General features: G+C 44.3%; 1 pseudogene; it reads left to right on the top strand.

Annotated features, from left to right (window-relative positions):
• Nucleotides 1-12,081: 12,081 nt before the first annotated feature.
• On the top strand, nt 12,082-13,031 carry LOC101930810 (olfactory receptor 52R1-like; annotated as a pseudogene).
• Nucleotides 13,032-17,740: the final 4,709 nt, after the last annotated feature.

Below are 17,740 nucleotides of genomic sequence, written 5' to 3'. Positions count from 1 at the left end.
ATAAGCCTTAGAAGAAGTTTATCTGCACCTGACCGACTTTCCTGTGAACACTCTAGCAAGTATATCGGTAATGGCCCCGGCTATGACTCATCGAAGCAGGCAAGGGCATGTGACCAGCTCATGTGACACTGGACTCCATTTTATGCTGTACTTTCCCACTAATTGTGCTGGGGGCTTTCCCTTTAAAAATGAAGTTCCCTCCACATGGTCTCACTCCCTCCACAACTCAACATGTGGAAGCAGCTTAGGAACAAGGACTGAACTGTGGCTGTGGTCCCAGGCTGAAGGGGTATGGAAGACTGGTGGGATGTTTGTACCATCAGGGTGAGACACGGATTGATTAAAATTCAGTCTAATGTATAGAACATACATTGTAATATTGTTTATTTCTGAGGTAACGAACCTTGATCAGTACGCTCTTACTTATAGTCACTTAAAATCTATTCCTAAAACAGAGTGTTGTTTGAAATGCAAAAGGGAAATCTCCTCAGGAAATGGAGTTGGTGCATTGTCCTCTCTACATTGAGAGAGGGGCAGACTGGGTAATAAACTTACACTGGTCAGACTTTTGAGAAGGGCAAGACAGTACAGCTCTGGGGTCAGAGCCTGGGGAGCTGGGGGGAACTGGCTGGACCTTTCTCTTGTTGGTTCATGGGTGGCTAGTGAAAGCTTTCATGAAACTGCAGCTGGGTGTGTCCCTGTCTGTGTATGATTGTGTAAGTGCAAGACCTGGAGAGGATAGCGGTTTCCCATAACCTCACAGTGTGAGAGGGAGCCCAGATTAGTAAGCCAGAGGGCTCAGCGGTATCCCAGTTCCAGGTTACACCCGTATCAGACTCTGCGGAGGCCAAGTTATTATCCCCAGTTTTTTTCCTAATCAACTATAATTTTTAAATATACACAAATACACAGAGCAGACAATTCCTCTCTAACTCCGCGGAGAGCCCCACAGTTTTCATCTCCCTTTGGGAAGGTCTGTTAATTACTGTTTACTCCTAAAGCTGGACAAAACCCACAGAAGTGCAGACATGGAAAGAGAGACACTGGCTAGAGTGTCTCCGGTCTCCAGCCTGTTTACATCCAGATGCTGCTTCTCCCCTAGAGGCTGAACGAACCCCACTGGGATTGCACAGAGCTCTATTATAAATGGTGCACACCCTGTGTTTGGCTTCGGCATGGGATGTTGATGCAGATGGTGGGGTGAGAGAGTTGTGGGACACGCCTACCTGATGGGGATTCCTAGGAAAGACACTTCTGTCTCAGGATTCCCAGGTACCCATCTCTTGCTGAGGAGCTCACCTGCTCGACAAACCCAGTGTAACATGGGCATAATGGGATAGAGAATAGGCCTGTTTTCCTTTTTGCTCTGCACAGCCATTAAACAACCCAGGGTCCTTGCTACAGGGGTGAGTTTCACCCGTATCACTGTGCAAACTGCCCTTCCTTTCTGTGGATACCCACCCACCCCTGCCAATAGCCTCAAGCCCTGAGGCGGCTGTATTTTAGAGGCACAGTGGATCCTTAATATTGAAAAGTGTTAGTAGATGTACAATACAAGGCCAAATTCGGAAGCTATGTCCTGTATTTTGCTCAGGCCCCATTGAGGGAAAATTCTCCGTAGAGTAAGAACTGAGTAAAGACCTCAGGAGACAGCTGTGTGTTAATGCAGAGAAATTGTTACCTCCTCCTCTTGCATTTCAGGGCTTTGGCTCTTAACGCGGGGGGTCAGGGAGGAGTTACCTTAATTTTATCTGCTGGAAAGCATGGAGGTGCTAGGGCTCCTCACTGGAATAACTATAAGAATTTTTCAACATGGGCAAGAAATCTTCTCTCCTAGCTTCATTTGAGACGTCAGTTGAACGGTTATGCCTGAAATTTTCAAAACACAATTCAGCCAGAAGCAGACACCCAGCATTGCAAATTTAAGTTCACATGGTTAAAGTTTGCAAACATATAAACAACTGAAAATGAAGTCTCCTAATTGAAGGTGCAAGACAGATTTAACGAAGGGTGCCCCCAGAACCACCTACAATGGCCGATCCATTTGTGAATCCTATTCAGCTAAGCTGTTTGCTCAAAAAAATGTCAGTGGCAAGGAGTACATCAGGCCAAATATGAAGCATTTTGACAATTTTCTTTTCTCAGTGTTATATGGTCAGATTTTCATTGTAATTGAATGTTCCCTTGTTTGTGGGTTGTGAAACAGAGTAAATACAAATGCCTGATCTACTTTCTTTGCTGATAGATTCATATGATTTAAGGTCAGAAGGAACCATTTTATCATCCAGCCTGACATCCTGTATAACACAGGCCATTAAATTTTACCCAGCTACCCCTGATTCGAGCTTCATAACTTATGTGTGACTAAGACCTGTTCCACTCTAGGATTTTACATTATAGACTCATAGAGCTATGGGGTTAGAAAGGAATGCAAGCGTCACCTAGACTGACCCCCTGCCCAGATGTAGGATGTGTTGTATCTAAACCAGCCCAGAAAATTGGGTGTCCTGCCATCTTTGGCTTCCACAGCCTCTCAAGGCATCTGTTCCATTGTCCTCCTGTTCTTACAGTTAGGAAGTTTTTTCTCAGATATAATCTAAATCTGCTATGCTGGAGTTTGAATACAGTGCCTGTTATCCTGTGCTCTGCGGCAAGGGAGAATAACTTTCCTCCATCTTTCTTAGCGCAGCCTTTCAAATATCTGAAGATCGCTCCCATCTCCCGCTCAGTCTCCTCTTTTCCAAACAAAACACATATGGTTGGTTCGGCCCTTGCTCATATGGCTTGCCTTCTATCCCTTTGATCATCGTTGTCGCTTGCCAATCTGCCAATCTTTGGGTCATCTGTAAATTTTATCTGCAGTGATTCTGCATTTGCTTCGAGATCATTGATGAATATACTGAACTGCTTTCTGAGATCTATCAATTAGTCAGTTTTTAGTCCACTTTACATGTGCTCTACTGATATTGTATAGTGTGCATTTTTTTATCTTATTTTTTTCCCCTACTAAAAGAAATGCCTCACAGAAATCAAGCTCTATTGCATCTGCTTCGTTCCCTTGATCAGTCAAAAGTGTACTCTCATTTAAGGATGAAATAGGGTTGATTTGACAAGACGTGTTTTCCATAAACCACGTTGTTGACCGGCATTAATTATAATCCTACGACGTTTTTTTTTTTAACTAATCCTAGAACAGCTTTTCCATTCTTTCTTAATTTTGTAAAATCTTTTTTTTAAACTTTCCCCTTTTTACTGAATATTTTACGTTTAACACAGAACTGCCCTGTTTCCCCACTCCACCCTTTTTTTCCCTTTTGTCTCTCCAGCTGCCTCACTGTGTACTCCTGGTTCCGAGTGAGATGTGCACTTGATCAGTCAGTTTGTAACTCTGGTGTTTGAAAGTCTAAGATTCAATTGTAGATGCTGTTTATCGCCATGTTTGACTGTTAATGGACTGGAAACTATTTCATCACCTCATGTGATATGGGTACCTTATACTGCTTCTTTCCAAATGCAGAACTCAACTATTTCTTGACCACGTCTCCCTTTTCTGCAACATTAACAAACTTTGTTTCTCCCTCAAAGAGTTGGCCTAAACCTTTTCTAGGATTTCTTTTTTTCTTAATATACTTTAATAACCTCCTTTTTGTGATCCTTAAACCTGCAAAGCATGGATTTTTCCAAGATGTTTTTAGCATCCCTTATCAATTTTCATAAATTCCAATTTGTATTATTTTCTCTCTCTATTTTCCCTTTTCCTCATTTGTTATATATTGCTTCCCATCCTGTCCCTCCCCAATTGCTGCCTTCACTTTATCTGTAGACCGGGTTTTTGTCCAAAGTTCTCTACTTTCTTGATAGTGTAATAGTGGCCTTTTGTCAATCTAATAAACTCTTCTTCAAGAACTCCCAATTTTCATTCTCATTTTTTTCTCTTCAATTTTTTCCTCCCAATCAGTTTATTGCTATTTTGCATCTCCTTTGGGAATATTAGCCCTTTTGAAACACTAAGTGTCTATAGATGTTACTGGTTGGGAACTCTTCTGTGTTTGTCCATTTGAATGTAATCAGTTCTTTCTTCATTTTGCTCTCTTCTATCATATGCCCCCTTCTTTGTCTCTTCTCTAAACTAAACAGTCCCAAACTTTTCAGTCTGTCCGCATATGGCAGTCTCCCGCTTTCTCATAGCCTGTCTCAGAAATCCCCTTTCTATCTACTATATCCTTCATAGAGACTGAGTGTCCACAACTAAGCACGTGTCCAGAGCAGGTTATTCTTCATCCCATTGCTTAGGCATATGAACATTGTCTTTGTTTTCACCATGGCTGTGAATGAGTAACTGTTTTCATGGAGCTCCTATCAATGACTCCGAGGTCTGTTCCCTGAGTTTGTTTCTAGTTGGGTTTGCTTGGGGTTTTGTTTGTTGGGTTTTCTTTCTAGTTGGGTTTTTTTCTAGTTTCTTCCCTCTGGTACATGTTTTGTCAAAGCTTTGTTTCTTTTCCAGTGTTAGATTTTGAACAATAGGGTGACTGGGGAACTCCCTGCAGAATGGACTCTCTAGCCTGGGTTTCATTGTATTAAGGAACAATGATGAATAGCCAGTATCCACACTCATGTTTCCCACTGCTGCCTATTAAGGTTTCCCATACCAAGATATGTAGGAATTCTTGATGTACGGAACACCATAAAATATGGAATCGGCATTAGTATGGTCAGTTGTTCATAATTTATTTCTCTGTATAGTGAAAATGTCATTTTTCTATGTGTGAAGAGTGAAACATCTGCTTCACCCTTGAGAACCGCTTCCAGTAGTGCATGTAGTGTCTCATATTAACATTGTCTCTCCATCTAGGTATTTGTACTGCGACCATAACCCTAGACCCTTGGCACATACAGGAAGTCAGGGGGACATACGGTACATGCAGGAGACACCGTTCTGCCTCAGAGTTGGACACCATCTCCCCTACTCCATGGCAGATTCCAACACAACCGACTTCACCAACCCCTCCACCTTCATCCTGATGGGCATTTCTGACCTGGAGGCAGCCCATGTCTGGCTCTCCATCCCCTTCTGCACCATGTATGTCACAGCCATCTTGGGGATCTTCACCATTCTGTTTGTCGTGAAGAGGGAGCCGAGGCTCCGTGCCCCCATGTACTATTTCATCTGCATGCTGGCCATCACGGACCTGGTCCTTTCTACATCCATGCTGCCCAAAATGCTTAGCATCTTCTGGTTTAATTCCAGGGAGATGGATTTCAGTGCCTGTCATAACTATAAAGTGAAGGGTAACAGCTGTCCTGTGTACAGTACTATAAAATCCCTCCTGGCCAGAGACTCCAAAATCCTTTTCCCTGTAAAGGGTTAAGAAGCTCAGGTAACCTGGCTGGCATCTGACCCAAAGGACCAATAAGGGGACAAGATAGTTTCAAATCTTGGGGGGGGGGAGGCTTTCGTTTGTGTTCTTTGTTTGGGAGTGTGTTCGCTCTCGGGACTGAGAGGGACCAGACATCAATCCAGGTTCTCCACATCTTTCTAAACAAGTCTCTCATATTTCAAACTTGTAAGTAAATAGCCAGGCAAGGCGTGTTAGTTTTCCTTTGTTTTCTCAACTTGTAAATGTACCTTTTACTACAGTGTTTATCTTTGTTAGCTGTACTTTGAACCCAAGACTAGATGGGAGTCCTCTGAGCTCTTTAAGTTTGATTACCCTGTAAGGTTAATTTCCATACTGATTTTACAGAGATGATTTTTACCTTTTTCTTTAATTAAAAGCCTTCTTTTTAAGAACCTGATTGATTTTTCCTTGTTTTTAGATACAAGCTTCTATCACAGACTGGACGCCTTCCTAGTCTGGGCAAAATTCTTTCCCGTGGTACAGCCCTTGTTCCAGCTCAGGTGGTAGCTAGGGGATTTCTCATGACTGCAGCCCCCTTTGTTCTCTTCTACCCTCTTATATATCTTTTGCACAAGGCAGGAATCCTTTGTCCCTCTATGGGTTCCCACCCCTTCCTTCTAAATGGAAAAGCACCAGGTGAAGATGGATTCCAGTTCAGGTGACATGATCACATGTCCTGTGAGACCGCAAATCTTCATTCCTCCCAGCCTGACTCACAGGAAGGCCTGCAAGCAAACAGAGCCACTCACAGTCAATTGTCCTGGTTGATGGGAGCCATCAAGATTCCAAACCACCATTAATGGCCCACACTTTGCATAATTACAATAGGCCCCCAGAGTTATGTTTCATATTTCTAGTTTCAGATAGAAGAATGATACATACATTCAAATAGGATGACAACACCCAGTACATTATAAGCTTTGTAATGATACCTTACAAGAGACCTTTTGCATGAAGCATATTCTAGTTACATTATATTCACACTCATTAGCATATTTTCCTAAAATCATATAGAGTGCAATGTCACAGGTATATCAGAGGGCTGAGCGGTATCCCAGTTCCAGGTTACACTCCGGAGAAGCTCGTCACACACACCCAACGAACAGGTGCTCCTAGACCTTGAGTCCATTTCCCAGTTGTCATGCACTCAGTTACTGAAGCAGAGATGGTGGCTACAGTAGGTGAGTCAGGACTCATGAGTTCTGTCTGTCATTCTCTGTGGGATCTTCGCCAAGTCATGTCTCCCTTTGCCTGAGTTTACCTATCTGTATAATGGGGATATGTTCATGGGGACTTTACCTAGCTAGGTGTTTTCAAGATCCGCCAATGAAAGGTGCTGCACAGCATGATAATAGTTCTTGATGAGAATTACTGATCTTTGATCTCTTAGTGACGGCCCTGTGTGCCTGCAGAAAGTGCTTGTGTCTCCCCTCAGTCACCTGTCTCCAGATCTGTCTGTCTGCTATCTACCAAGCCATCTTAGGCATTCACAGAGTATCAGACCCTAGGGAGGCCTAGGCATTATCCCTACTTTTCTTTCTAATCAACTATAATTTTTAAATATACACAAATACACAGAGCAGCCAATTCCTCTCTGACTCAGCACAGAGCCGAAGATCTCTCATCTCCCTTCGGGAAGGTCCCTTAATTACTGTTTACTCCTGAAGCTGGACAAAAAACACAGAAGCCCAGACATGGAAAGAAAGATATTAGCAAGAGTGTCTCCAATCTCCAGCCTGTTTACATCCAGATGCCGCTTCTCCCCTAGAGGCTGAGTGAACCCAACTGGGATTGCAAAGAGCTATATTATTAACGGTGTTCAGCCCTGTGTCAGCTCTCAGCGTGGGATGTTGATGCAGATGCTGAGGTGAGAGAGGTGTGGGACACGGCTACCTGACGGGGATCCCCAAGAAAGACACTTCCACTTCACAATTCACAGGTACCCATTTTAGCTGAGGAGCTCACCTGCTGGACAAACCAAGAGCAACATGGGCGTAATGGGATAGAGAATAGGTCTGTTGTCCTTTATGCTCTGCACAGCCATTAAACATCCCAGAGCCCTTGCCACAGGGGTGAGTTTTACCCGTATCACTGTCCAAACTGCCATTCCTTTCTGTGGACACCCACCTGCCCCTGCCAATGGCCTCAACCTCTGAGATGGCTGTATTTTAGAGGCACAGTGGATCCTTCATGAAGAAAGGTGTTAGTAGATGTACAATACAAGGCCAAATTCGGAGGCCAGGCCCTGTATTTTGCTTAGGCCCCAGTGAGGCAAAATTTCCCTTGGAGTAAGAACAGAATAAAGACCTCAGGAGCCAGCTGTGTGTTAATGCACAGACACTGTCACTGTCACTGTCCTCCCCTTGCAATGTTAGGCTTTGTCTGTTAAAAGGGTGTGTATGTGGGGGGGGAGTTACCTGACTTTTATCTGCTGCAAAGCATTGAGGAATAATTATAAGAATTTTTCAACATGGGCAACATATATTCTCTCCTAGCTTCATTTGAGATGTTGGCTGAACTGTTATGACTGAAACAGTGAAAACACAATTCAGCCAGGAGGAGACCCCCAGCATTGCAAATATAAGTTCGAATGGTTACAGTTTGGGAAGCTTAAAAACAAAAGAAAATGAGGTCTCCTAATTGAAGCTCTTGGAGAGCCTTAACTAAGGGTGCCCCCCAGAACCAACTACAATAGCCATGTGTGAGTCCCATTCAGCTAAGCTGTTTGCTCCAATAATGTCAGAGGCAATGCGTTCCACAGATCAAATAGGTTTTAGGTGTTATATGTTCAGATTTTCAATGAAATTGAATGTTCCCTTGTTTGTGTGTTGTGAAACAGAGTAAATATAAATGCCTGATCTACTTTCTTTGCTGAAAGATTCATATGATTTAAGGTCAGAAGGGACCATTTGATCATCCAGCCTGACATCCTGTATAACACAGGCCATTATATTTTACCAATTACCTTTGAATCGATCTTCATAACATGTGTGTGACTAAGACCTGCTCCAATCCAGGAGTTTAGTTTACAGAATCATAGAGCCATGGAGTTGACCAGCTGCTAAGATGTAGAATGTGTTGTGTCTAAACCATCTCAGAAAGATTGGTGTCCAGCCACCTTTGGGATACCTCCAGCGAAGGAGCTTCCACAACCTCACAAAGCGTCTGTTTCATTGTCCTCCTGTTCTTAAAGATAGGAAGTTTTTTTCTCAGATATAATCTAAATCTACTATGCTGGAGTTTGAACCCACTGCCTGTTGTCCTGTGCTCTGCGGCAAAAGATAATAACATTCCTCCATCTTTCTTATCGCAGCCTTTCAAGTATCCAAAGACTGCTCCGATCTCCCCATCAATCTCCTCTTTTCCACACCAAACAAAAATGGTTGCTTCAGCCCTTGCTCATATGGCTTGCCTTCTATCTCTTTGATCATTGTTGTCGCTTGCTTCTGGATCCTTTCCAGTTTCTCTACATCCTTCCTATACATCGGTAACCCAGACTAGACACAATACTCCAGCTGAGGCCTAACCAATGTCAAGTAGATGAGTACTATCACCTCACATGGTTTCATTTGCCTTTTTTTAAAAAATCAACACCTCTGAAAATGTAGCTATATCAACCTAACCCTGGTGTAGAAGGCATTAGGTCAACAGAAGAATTTTTCAATGGACCTAGCTACTCCTCTTGGGGAGGTGGATTAATGACTTTGATGGGACAAACTCTGCTGTCTGTGTAAGTAGTGTCAATATTGAAGCACTAGGGCAGGATCATTGTAGCTTTTTAAGTGTAGACGAGCCCTCAAGCAGATCTTCCAGAAAAGCATCCAGTCTGGATCTGCTGGCATGGGGAGTTGGAGAATCCACCACTTCCCTTCGCAGTGTGTTGCAAATTTTAATCACCCAGAGTGGTAATCACTTGGCCCTTATTTCCAACAGTAATATTTTTGGCTTCAGATTCCAGGGATTGGGTCTTGCTTTGCTTTTCCTCACTAGAGCACATTATTGGTATTTAAGATGAATAAATGAAGCCCCTTAAGTCACTCTCTCTAACTGGCATTTTCTCCGGTTGCCAATCATTTTTGTGGCTCTTTTCTGAACCCTCTCCAATTTTTCAACATCATTTCTGAAATGTGGAACCCGGGAGTGGAAACGGTCGGTTTCACCAATACCACGTGCAGAGGTAAAATCCTTCCCCTGCTCCAACTCACCATTCCCCTGTTTATGTATCCAAGGATCACATCAGCCCTTTTGGCCACAGCATCACACTGGGAGATCACAATGAGTGGTTGTCTACAATGACCCCTAAATCCTTTCCAAGTTCCCTGCGTTCCATAATGCAGTGCCCCAGTCTGTGGATCTAGACTGCATTCCCTGTTCTGAGAGGATCCCTTTGCATTTGTCTGTAATAAAACATTTTGTTTGCATGGACCCAGCTCACCAAATGTTCCAGATCAATCAGTATGCCTGCCCTGGCCTCCTCATTGTAACGAATCTGGCAATCTTTGGGTTATCTGTAAATTTTATCTTCAGTGATTTTCCATTTGATTCCAGATCATTGATGAAAATATTGAATAGTATTGGGCCAAAAACAGATCCCTGCAGAACCTCATAAAAACACCCCCATTCACTGACAATGGCCCATGGACAACTGCTTTCTAAGATCTTTCAGTTAGCCAGTTTTTAGTCCACTTTACATGTGCTCTACTGATATTGTATAGTGTGCATTTTTTTTATCTGAATTTTTCCCGCTATTGAAACAAATGCCTCCAAGAAATCAGTGTATTGCATCTGCTTGGTTCCCTTGATCAATCAAAAGTGTACTCTCATTTAAGGATGAAATCGGTTTATTTGACAAGACGTGTTTTCCGTAAACCATGTTGTTGACTGGCATTCATTATATTCCTATGGGGGGTTTTTTAACTAATCCCAGACCAACTTTTCCAGTCTTTCTTAGTTTTGTAAAATCTTTCTTTAAAACTTTCCCCTTTTTTATTGAATCGTTTACGTTTTACCCAGAACTGTCCTGTCCCCCTCCCCCCCCTTTTTTTTCTTTTGTCTCTCCGGCTGCCTCAGTGTGTACTTCTGGTTACGAGTGAGATGTGCACTTGATCATTCAGTTCGTAACTCTGGTGTTTGGAACTCTAAGATTCAATTGTAGATGCTGTTTATTGCCATCCTTGACTGCTAATGGACTGGAAAGTATTTCATCATCTTATGTGGTATATGTTTCTCACACTGCTTCTTTCCGAATGTAGAACACAACTATATCTTGAAGATATCTACCTTTCCTGCAACATTAACAAACTTTGTTTCTCCCTCAGAGAATTGAGCCATACCTTTTCTAGGATTTCTTTTGTTCTCAGTATACTTTTATAACCTCCTTTTTGTAATCCTTAAACCTGCGAAGCATGGATTTTTCCATGATGCTTTTAGCATGCCTTATCAATATTCATAAATTCCAATTTGTATTATTTGCTCTCTATTTTTCCCTTTTCCCCATATGTTATATATTGCTTCCCATTCCAACCTTCCCCCAATTGCTGCATTCACTTTGTCAGTAAACCGGGTTTTTGTCCAAAGTTCTCTAATTTCTTGACTGTGGAATAGTGAACTTTTGCCAATCTCATAAACTCTTCTTCAAGAACTCCAAATTTTCATTCTCATTTTTAATCTTTAAATTTTTCCTCCCAATCACTTTTATTGATCTTTTTCCTCTCCTTTGTGGGAATTAGCCCTTTTGAAACACTGAGTGAATTTTCTCGTTAGACTGACCTCACACTTGGTAAGGCAGCTCCCATCTTTTCATGTATTTATACCTCCTCCTGTATTTTCCACTTCATGCATCTGATGAAGTAGGTTCTAGCCCATGAAAGCTTATGCCCAAATGAATTTGTAAGTCTCTGAGGTGCCACAAGGATTCCTCATTGTTTTTGCGGATACAGACTAACACCCTGAAACTAAGTGTCTATAGATATTACTGGTTGGGAACTGTTCTGTGTTTCTCCATTTGAATGTCATCAGTTCCAGCCCTTATTTTGCTCTCCTCTATCATATGTCCCCTTCTTTGTCTCTTCGCTATACTCAACACTCTGTCAGTGTATGGTGGCCTCTCCCATTCTCATAGCCTGTCTCAGAAATCCACTTTCTATCTGCTGTACACTATGTACAGACCGAGTGTCCACAACTGAGCACGTTTTCAGAGCATTCTCTATCCCCTTCCTTAGGCATCTGAACATTGTCTTTGTTTTGGCCACAGCTGCAAATAAGCAACTGTTTCCGTGGAGCTGCTATCAATGACACTCAGGTGTTTTCCATGAGGTGAGTTCTAATTGGGATGTTTCCCTCTGGTAATGTTTTGTCAAAGCTTTGTTTCTTTTTCACTCTTAGATTTTGAGCAGCATAAAATATGGAATTGGCATTAGTAGGGTCCGTTGTTCATAATTCATTTGTCTGAATAGTGAAAATGTAATTTTTCAATGTGTGAAGAGTGACCAATTTCCTTCATCCATGAGAACAGTCCTCAGTTGTGCATGTAGTGTCCCATATTAACATTTCCTCTCCATTCAGGCATTGGTACTGCAACCATCACCCTAGAACCTGGGCACATACACAAAGTCAAAAGAACATACAGTACATGCAGGAGACACCATTCTCCCTCAGAGTTGGACACCTTCTCCCCAACTCCATGTCAAATTCTAACACAACCGACTTCACCAACCCCTCCACCTTCATCCTGCTGGGCATTCCTGGCCTGGAGGCAGCCCATGTCTGGATCTCCATCCCGTTCTGTGCCATGTATGCCATAGCCATCTTGGGGAACTTCACCATCCTATTCGTCGTGAAGAGGGAGCGGAGCCTCCGTGCCCCAATGTACTATTTCATCTGCATGCTGGCTGTCACCGACCTGGTGCTCTCTACATCCATCCTGCCCAAAATGTTGAGCATCTTCTGGTTCAATTTGAGGGAGATTGATTTCAGTGCCTGCCTCACCCAGATGTACTTCATTCACTCGTTCTCAGTGATGGAGTCTGGGATCCTCGTGGGCCATGGGTTTTGACCGCTATGTGGCCATCTGTGATCCCCTCAGACATTCCACCCTCCTGGCAAACCCCATGGTGGCCAAGATTGGCATGGCTGTGGTGCTGCGTGGTGGCATGCTCATACTGCCCTATATCATCCTGACGAGGCAGTGGCCATATTGCGAAACCAACATCATCCCGATACGTACTGTGCACATATAGCTGTGGTGAAGCTGGCCTGCGCTGATACCCGCATAAGTAGTTACTACGGCCTCTTTGTGTTATTCTGTGTGAAGGGTCTGGATATGGTTTTTGTTGCTTTGTCCTATACCCAGATCCTCAGGGCCATCTTCCGCCTCCCCCACAAAGGATGCCCGGCTCAAGACTTTTGGGACCTGCAGCTCACATCTCTGTTCCATCTTAGCCATTTTTCATCCCAGCTCTCTTCTCCTCCCTCACGTACCGGTTTGGCCAGAATGTGGCCCTGCATTTCCGTGTTCTCATTGGCAACGTGAACCTCCTGGTGCCCCCCACGCTAAACCCCATCATCTACGGTGTGAGGACCAAACAGATCCGGGACAGGCTGCTCCAGCTCTTTATTTGTAAAGACATCTAAATTTTTCTCCTTGTGCTCTGGCTCTCAGACTGACCTCCATGCAGAGCTGTCTGCTGAGACGGTGCATGGCCCTCTTCCCTGAATCAATTACTGGACAGTCAAAGTGACATTGAATCCTTTCCTGGCCTTACTGTGCTGTGTCAATGTGACAGACTGGGGATTTGGTCTGTGTACAGCTCATTAACTCATGGGGTTCCCTCCTTTCTAATTGCTTTTAACTGGACCTCTGAGGCCCTGTGCCCTGCCCCGCTTATTCCTCCAAGGCCCTGCCCCCTTTTCCAGTGGGACACAGCTGAGGATGTGAAATTCAGGACAAACTGCTGAGAAATTGGGCAGAGTCACCCCAGACTGCTGGTTATTCTATCATTCAATAATACCAAGCCAGCAACAAATGTAAAGTCCTGTTTCACCACATTGGTTAACTAGAAACCAAAAATGCCGTTCTCCTTAGACATCCCAGCCTTCGGCTCACCATCCGGACATTGGACTCCATAATGAGCTGTTAGTGAAAACAAATTTCATCATATATAGGGTCTTTCTAATCTCAAGGCAAATACATAACTAAGATATTACCCAATAATCACGCTCTTGCCAATCTGTTAATAACTAAAATCTAAAGGTTTAATAATAAAAGAAAAGAAGAAGAGATATACATGTTTAATACATGATACATACAAGTGATTTTTCAGAGTTCATATTTTTAGGATCATAGCAATAATGGAATAAACTGTTGGTTTGCAAAAGAATCTCTGGAAATTACCCAAACTGGTCAGGGTTCATCAGACCTTCTTCAGAGCTTCCTTCTTGGAAACCCAGTCCAGAGAAATGAAGATAAAATGGAGATGTCTGAGGGGTCCTTTAATATCCTCTGTCCTGTGTCTGGAATTTTACTGTGCCAAACAAAGCCGACAGCATGTCTTTGTGGACAGTTACTGGCCCAAGTTGGAGTCCAGGGGTCACATGACCATATCACATGTCCTAACATTCTTGATGACTTCTGGTATGATGGGTGAAATAGAGTGCCTCACATTAAATGAGGATATTGATATACCAGGCATCACAAAAACTTGGTAGAATGAGGATAATCAATGGGACACAGTAATACCAGGGTACAAAATATATCAGAAGGATGCAACAGGTCATGCTCGTGGGAGAGTGTCAGTATACATGAAAGAAAGCATAGAAACATATGAAATAAAAATCTTAAATGAACAAACTGTACCATACAAATCTGTATGGAAGGTAATTCCATGCTTGAATAGTAAGAATATAGCAGTAGGGATATATTAACGATCATCTGACCAAGATGGTGATAGTGACTGTGAACTGCTCAAGGGAGATTACAGATGCTATTAAAAAAATCCTAAATAATAATTGGGGATTTCAACTATTGCCATATTGACTGGGTACATGTCACCTCAGGAGGGGATGCGGAGATAAAATTTCTTGACACCTTAAAGGACGGCTTCTTGGAGCAGCTAGCCCTTGGAACCCAAAAGTAGAAAGGCAGTTCTTGATTTAGTCCTAAGTGAAGCATTGGTAATAGTGACCAGAATATAATTAAACTTAACATCCCTGTGGCAGGGGAAACACCACAGCAGCCCAGCAATGTAGCATTTAATTTCACAAAGGAGAATTACACTAAAATTAGGAATTAGCTAAACAGAAATAAATAGTTACAGTGCCAAAAGTGAAATTGTGTGGACGGGTGCAGGGTTAATTCGATTTAACACTGCTAAATTCGACCTAAAGTCATAGTGTAGACCAGGCCTAACACAGGGAGCTGGCCCATTGCTGGCTTCACATCCCCATTATTCTCAGATTCATTATTTCCAAGGCCAGAAGGCACCATTGTGCTCATCCAATCTGATTCCCTGCAACTCAGAGGCTGGAGACCTGCCCCCAAATAATTCCCAGAGCAGAAGATTTAGAAAAACATCCCGTCTTGATTGAACAATGGTCAGTGATAGAGAATCCACCACAACCCTTGTAAATTGTTCCAATGGTTAATTCCCCTCGCTGTTAGAAATCTCCCCTTTATTTCCAGTCTGAATGTCTCTAGCTTCCACTTCCAGCATTGGAAAGTGTGAAACTTTTCTCTGCTAGGGAGCAGAGCCCATTGTTAAAAGTTTGTTCCTTGTGTAGATACTTACACACTGTGAACAGACTTAACTTTTTCTTTGTTAAACTAAACCGATTGTTCTCTTTGAGCCTGTCACTATCAGGCAGGGTTTCTAATCCTTTACTCATTCCCATGGCTCTTCTTTGAGCCCTCTCCAATGGATCAGCATCTTTCTGGGGTCTGCCCATTTTGGGGAGCAGGGAGGTAGGGGCTGCTCACAAAGATGTCATTGTTGATGTCACAGTCAGACCAGCTGGCGGGGAGTAGAGAAGTAGGGGCTGGTATTCATGATTTGGGCCTGGATTCTGGAAATACGCAGGGCAGGGGCAGGTCAGTTCCCTTCTTCTGCTTCCCCACCCGTAGATCTGTGATCACAATAGCAAGAACAAGATTAAGACTATTACCACAGTGAAGCAAACCCAGCCCCCCTGCACTCCGGCTCTCCTCGGCCGTCCCTGAGCCTCACTAAGCATGGCTGAGAGCGGAGAGATCACCCTCGTCTGCTAGTGATCGCCGCCAACTCCCACATCATCCGAGTCACGGTGAAAACCCCCAGGGTGAAGGAGGCGTTTGTGAGGAAGCCGGGAAGGCCCTGCACCTCGACTCTGCAGTCAGCCGTGACTCTCAGCCAGCGTGTAAAACAAAAGGTTTATTTGTCGAAGGAACAGAATGTGGAACAGAACTTGTTAGTGCAGAAATCAGTGACTTTCAGCAAAGTCCATCTTGGGGGACCCTGGGCTGGACACCCCGGACTCCCCTCTCTCCGAGTGCCCCACAGCAGACTGCCCAGCTTCCAGAGCCCCGACGTCTGACATGCCTGTTGCTCCTCCTCCTGTTCTTTGTCTCGCTTCCCGGGCAAAGTGTCACCTGGTTGCATCCCCCTGTGATGGTTTGGATCACAGAGACCTCCTTGCGACTGTCACCTGGGACTCCAGAACCCTGCCTTGTTGAGCCAGATACACCAGCCTGCTGCAACTCAGACCCAGGTCTAGGCCACCCCTCAAAGCTGCAGACTTTAACCAAAAACAGCTCAGCAGATTACCTCTCTAGCACCCTGACACCCATTTCCCAATGGCATCCAAACCGCAAATACATCTGTTTTATTCTGTATAAAGCTTATACAGGATAAACTCATAAAATGTCCACCCTCGATAACACTGATAGAGAGATATGCACAGCTGTTTGCTCCCCAAGTCTTGTCACTAAAAGCTGTGTAGTGTGGACAAGGCCTTATTCTCCTAACTCTAGACATAGAAATAATACATGCAAACGAATAGGATGAACACACTCAGTAGATGATAAGCTTTGTAATGATACCTTAAAAGAGATATGCTTGTGTACAACATAATAAGGAGGAAAAACCCCTTGTGTCACAGGTGCGTACTAGTGCCAAAGGGCCCTGTAGACTCATGTTCAAGACCTGTGGTCCCTGACACTCATACAGAAATGGAGACAGAGTCAAACAGGCCAATGGCAGCCTTCTCTCCTGGCGCCCTTTACTATTGCTGCCAGTCAAGTCTGGACTGAGAAGACAAATTCTCTGATTCTGCCCTTTGCTGACAGAAGCAATCAGGACAGCCCACCGGACCGGAATCCCTAGGGGACATTACCCAGTGATAATCCTAGACATGTAGGTCTGGAAGGGACCTCAAGGGGTCATCTAGTCCAGGCCCATACACTGAAGGCAAACAGTTTCCAAAGTGGCTGCTGATTTAAAGGGTTTTAGGATGGGACGACGGGGCACCGGAATGAGGGGGACCAAGGGCCTTGGCCCCATCACTTTTAAAAGTTGGAGGGCTAAGTCCTCCCAATGTTTACCAGCCAGAAGGGCGAGCGACGAGGAAGGAAGGGGGCAGAAAGCAGTGAATGGGGGCTCGGGGAGAAGGAGTGGGATGGGGCCTCAGGGGAAGGCGCTGTGTGAGGGTGGGGCCTCAGGGGGAAGGGCGGTGCAGGCAGCGGCTTGGGGAGGAGGGTTGAGGTGGGTTTTCAGGGGCAGAGGCAGGGCAAGTCAGGGCCTTGGGGAAAGGGGCAGTGCGGGGGGGCAGGCCACAGTTCAGGCACTGGTGCCCCCCCCCCCCACACACACACTTTTTGGAGTTTCTCCCCCTCCTGTTTGGATGCTGAGCTTCAGTCATTCAGGATCTGGCTTTTCACAGCCTCTGAGCACCCGCAACTCCAGTGGCAGAGCGTGGGAGATGCGAGAGCTCATCACCTCTTGAAATCTTGGCTGAGGTGTGTCCCAGGTTGGGGGCTGCAGCAGGTCAACTCTGCACCTTGGTAGAGGAACATGGGAACCACCAGATTGGATCAGAGCCGGGTCCATCTAGCCCAGTAGCCCATGGCCAGCACCATATGCTTCAGAAGAAGCTGTGAAAATCTCTCATGAGGGGGATATGGGATAATCTTCCCCTCACAGCCTGCGTCCCATCCTTATCTCTAACAGAGATTGGCTTCAACCCTTAGCCATGGGGGTCACTCTCCCTTCCAAAATGTGTGTTGTCATTAGGTCTGGTAACTCAGGGTATTTTTGATACCCAGATAAATGTCCAATCCCTTTATGAATCTTGCTAAAGTTTTGGCCTCAACA

Source organism: Chrysemys picta, chromosome 1 (assembly GCF_011386835.1).
Source record: "Chrysemys picta bellii isolate R12L10 chromosome 1, ASM1138683v2, whole genome shotgun sequence".
Taxonomy (NCBI): Eukaryota; Metazoa; Chordata; order Testudines; family Emydidae; genus Chrysemys; species Chrysemys picta.
This window is presented reverse-complemented; position numbering and strand designations above follow the sequence as displayed.